This window comes from Seriola lalandi, unplaced genomic scaffold (genome assembly GCF_002814215.2).
Source record: "Seriola lalandi dorsalis isolate HSWRI2012SDOR001 ecotype SW California unplaced genomic scaffold, Sedor1 jcf7180002054939, whole genome shotgun sequence".
NCBI classification, from domain to species: Eukaryota; Metazoa; Chordata; class Actinopteri; order Carangiformes; family Carangidae; genus Seriola; species Seriola lalandi.
In genome coordinates, this window is record NW_019525659.1 from 9,428 (window position 1) to 14,816 (window position 5,389).

The window sequence follows — 5,389 nt, forward strand, 5'->3', positions numbered from 1 at the left end:
GCTAACTGCATGTACATGTTGTATATCACGGCAGCTCCAACTTAGCACCATCATTTATTTACATTTGAGCATTTTGAACTGCAAATATTTTTTTCACCTCCTGTTATTGTCTACACACACTGTTTCATTATTTTTTCTGTTGGCTAATGTTAACTAGTCTGACTGACCCAGAAGTAATTTGCCAGTTGATGGATTCTTAACAGATGTGACACACACACACATCACATGAAAGCTTCTCTCCACAATAGTCCTGAGTTAGTCCAAACTCGTGCCAAGCACAGACCCATCCCTTTGACCAGCTTACCCTATCTCCTTGTGTTCATGTTGGACATGCTGTCTGCCCCAGCAGACTGCAGCATAAACAAGTATGCTGGCCACCACTGACTGATAAAACATATGCAGCATTGAACTGCAGACATCAAAGGACCCAAGCCTCCTGAGGAAAAAGAGCTGTGTTGGGACTCATTCAAGAGACCAGATGTTTCTTTGCTCCACAGACAAAGGAACTCACTTCCCCACAGTTCCTCACTGTTCACACCTGGGGATGACCCTCCCCCAGGGACCTCACTGACCAGTCAGTGTTGGTCAGTGTGTGACATGTGACTCCTAGGGTGTCACCAAACAAAACCAGATCTCCTTCTCCCTCTTCTCTCTCTCTTCAAGGGGCAACAAGGTCCTAGCCAAGGTCAGCCCTGCTGGCTGAGACAACAGCTCTCTTGCCAACCTGCTCACAGTAGCCTGCAAACTCTCTTCTCGGCTTGCTCAGGAGAGCAGCTCCTGCGCTCCCTTCTCGGCTCTTCAAGGAGCACCAAGGACCCAGCCCAGGTCAGCCTTGCTACCTGTGAAACCAGCTCTCTTGCCAGCTTGCTCACAGCAGACTGCAACTCGCTTCTCCTCGAACAGCAGCGACCTGCTTAGGACTAACGGAGAGTGAACCAAGTTCAGAATCAGCAGCTACAACACAAGGTCAGCCAGCTGATTTCCCAAGCAACAGGAGCCACAGCAGAGTTAGCATGGAACAACTAACTCTGTGAGGAGAATAAAGACAATTAGCCTATTAGCTTAGGCTGGTGACCCCAAGAACTTTAATTCATTTTAAAATTATTATTTGACTGGCTGACTGGTGAAGGGATATGTTATGTTTACTATTGTATGCATTGTATGATTAAAAGGCAAATCAGCCTTAAACTGATGATTATGATTGTTTATGAACATTGTGACATGTGAACATTGAACATTGTGACCCTGATTGCCGTTTGAGATTGCAGAATGACGTACAGGCACAGACAAAAAAGTACAAGTATCAGATCAGTTCAGGTCAGAGTGGTGTGAGGAGAGAAGAGAAGAAGAGAGTGACCCTGTTACACAGAGAATGTGTGTATAAGAATGAATGTCTGAAACAAGAAAGTACTGCATGCTGCTTAGACAGGTTAGACGAGAGCAGGGTGGTCCAGAGCTCTGTAAGCAATCTCAAACTTATATGCTTGACTATACTTTTAATAAATTAGACGTGTTGAACTTTATCTGTTGTCCTGCATACTTCATCAAACAAATGCGAGAGTCCTATTTGGTTATATATGGACCTGGACTCAACAATTTGGTGACCCCGACGTGATAGTGCAGTATATCAACCGTTTTCATTCACAGATATGAACTGTCTGTTAGAAAGAATGCCTGCACCCACATCCGGTGGGGGTCCATGGATGAGACAATTTTGCCAACTCACCATGGGTTACATACTAGCTATAGGAGATTGGAGAGCTCTTTTGGGGCAACAAGTTGGAGAACATTAAGGTCAACAGGTTGAAGCAATCAGCAGTATCGGTTTGTTACCTCCTGAGGCTCCATTTGCTAGACAAGCGACAGTAATAGGGTCTGCCATGAGAACGAAGTACCCTGTACCACAGGGGGCAGTGCACGCATTGGTGTTAAAAATAAAACAAGAGGAGGATGTCCCCTCATTTCTCATCAGGTGTAGAGGTCAATGGTTAGACATGACAGGTGTGCATCCTGATATAGATGCTCTTCAAACAGGCTTGTTCAGAAAGGCAGTGGTGAAAAGTATGCCAAAGGCTGTTAAATCGGCATTGGAGGCAAATCCTGACATCCCTGGGTGTGGCAGTGATAAGTGGGAGAAGCATGTGGCCCATCATCTTAATGCTCATAGACTAAAAATGGACATGGAAAAAGCTGAATCCACCACTAATCAGTCTCAGCTTGTAAAAATACAGCTAGATGCAGCACGTAAAAAGAATCAACACTGATAAAAAAAAAAAACAACCTAAACAAATGGTACAGCAGTCTGGTGGAGTCGCAAACGACTCCCCTGACCTGTACCCAGTGCCTGATTAGGGCACCTCAACCGCATCATCATCATCAAATGGTCATGGCGGGAGGAAATGGTGGAGCTGGAGGTTACTGTGGTCGCGGTGGGGGTCCATGAGGTGGATATGGTAGAGGTCAGTGGAGACACCCGGGGTCTCAGGAGCCATGCTGGATATGTGGCCATTTGGGACATTGGTCCAGGGACTGTAGAGAACAGTCACAGAGGGGAAGATATCAGCAGGACAGAGGACAGTATCATCAGATTCCAAATGCCAGTGTAGCTCCGGGAGGACAGTTTCCCAACATGTACCCTCCTGAGTACTGACGGGGCCCAGAGACACGACACCTGTAGGGCTGGCAAATCCCTACATGGCTCTGAAAGTAAATTGCACTGAACTGCCTTTTCTTGTGGATACTGGTGCTAGATATTCCACTATTGTGGGGGATATGACATCAACCTCACTCTCTAATGACTCTGTGCACATTGTCGGATTCTCAGGGAAAAATGAAGCTCTGCCATTGACCCAGCCTCTGACGGTCCAAGTGGCCGGTCAAACCTTTCATCATCAGTTTGTGAATTCTCTGACCTGTCCTGTGAATCTCATGGGAAGAGATTTGCTAGTAAAGTGTGGTGCCTCTGTGTTGTGCAGTCCTGGCGGTCTGGTGGTTACATTTCCGAATGGGACTTCAACGAATTGTTCTTTACCATCTATGTCTACCACCTCGCATATGATGTTGGCGGCCGAAGTGACACTACAATCCACCATGTGGGCTGATATCTACTGGGGACTGCTATTCCCTGAGACCCCTAGTTCTGCGGGCATTCTTTCTGTGTTTACCGAGTGGCATCCTTGGTTGCAGGCTTTGGGCCCTTATGCTCCTCCCGTTGATCCTTACCATGTTACATTGTTTTATGATAGAGGTTGCGCTGAGGTGTACCAACAGGCTTTCTATTCTCAGATGGAAGGTCATAATTGGCATATTACCTCCCCTGAACTTCTAGTTGGACCAGAAGGCGTAGCCATCCTGGTCTCTTTGACCCCTGACCAGCATCAATGGTATGAAATGTCTGAGGAGGCTCTCCCGCATGTCACACTCCTGGTACATGCCGATCATCAGGCAAAGGACCTTGGTCCCATGTGTAAACGCCTGGCTGCTCTTTCTGATTGGCAGAGAACACAGATTCCCTCCCTGCAGTACAGTGCGTCAGCTAAAGCCTACAAAATAATACATCACCCCACAGATGTAGTTGCAGTGTTGTAGGCAGTCAGTAACTTTCCTCGGTCGAGTAATCTCGGCTACAGGAACATCCATTTCTGGTCCACACCACTCAGCTATTCTCAAACACCCCAAGCCTGTCACAGTAAAAAACATTCTCTCATTTCTGGGTCTTGCTGGATTCAGCAGACATTTTCTGCCTCAGTTTTGGAAACTCACCACACCTTTGCGCGCTATGGTCAATGCTCAGGGCATGTGTAACCTCAGTGCCCTGTTAACATGGACCACAGAATCTGAACAATCTTTCATTGCACTGAAAACTGCGCTCTCCCAAGCCGCTGATTTAGCAGTTCCTGACTACTCAGCCTCGTTCTTTTTGGATGTTTCTGTAAAAGCACACATGGCTGATGGCGTGCCTTTCCAGAAAAAAGGGGGAGGTAGGCAGGTATTGATGTATGCAAGCGCAACTCTGGACCCCACTGAAATCAGACATCCACCGTGCACAAGACATGCAGCGGGGGTTGCAAAACTGCTACAAAAAACAGCACAAATAGTCATGGGACACTCACTGACGGTACTGACAACACACAGCATAGTGGCTTTTGTTAACTCAGCCATTTTCACAATGACATTACTCAGACAGAGCAGGCTAGAAAAACTTCTAGGGGCAGCACACATCAGACACTCACATGAAGGCATCAACATAGCCGACAACATCACAGAAAGAACACCACATGCATGTGAAGAGAGAGTGTCTTAATTTGTACACAGATGGCTGAAACAGGCAGAGGGCAAAGTGGTCAACATCTACACAGATTCAGCTTATGTGGCAGGAGCTGTACATGTGGAGCTTGGTCAGTGGAAAAGAGCAGGGTTTAAAACAACGACAGGTTCCCCAATCAAACATGAAAAAGAGAAGCAGAACCTTGCAGAGGTATTGATGTTGCCCAAAGCGGTATCAGTGATCAAGTGCAAAGGAGATGATAAAGCAGACACATTTGTGGCAAAAGGCAACAATGAGGCAGACAGAGTGGCAAAAGCAGCAGCAGGGTACAAACCACAGTATAAGATGCTACAGGCAGGGCCAAGTGTAAAAGAAAACCTAACAGCATGTGATGTAAATATGTTAATAGATGAGCATATAATATAATCAGCTTTGCTATATGAGATCCGCCCTGGGTATCTCAAGGCTCTGGATGTTGTAGGGCTGTCTTGGTTGACACGCCTCTGCAACATTGCGTGGACATCGGGGGCGGTGCCTTTGGAGTGGCAAACCGGGGTGGTGGTCCCCATCTTTAAGAAGGGAGACCAGATGGTGTGTTCCAACTACCGTGGAATTCCTCAGCCTCCCTGGTAAGGTCTACGCCAGGGTACTGGAAAAGAGGGTCCGATCGATAGTTGAACCTCAGATCGAGGAGGAGCAATGTGGTTTTCGTCCTGGGCGTGGACCTGTGGACCAGCTCTTTACCCTCGCTAGGGTGCTGGAGGGAGCATGGGATTTTGCCAATCCAGTCCACATGTGTTTTGTGGATTTGGAGAAGGCTTACGACCGTGTTCCCAGGGGCACCCTGTGGGGGACGCTCCGGGAGTATGGGGTGGATGGCCCCTTGTTAGTGGCCATTAAATCCCTGTACCAAAGGAGTGTGAGTCTGGTTCGCGTAGCCGGCAGTAAGTCGGACCTGTTCCCGGTGAGGGTTGGACCCCGCCAGGGCTGCCCTTTGTCACCGGTTCTGTTGATAACTTTTATGGACAGAATTTCTAGGCGCAGCCGGGTGGTGGACGGGTTTGGTTTCGGTGGCGGGAGGATCTCGTCTCTGCTTTTTGCGGATGATGTGGTCCTCCTAGC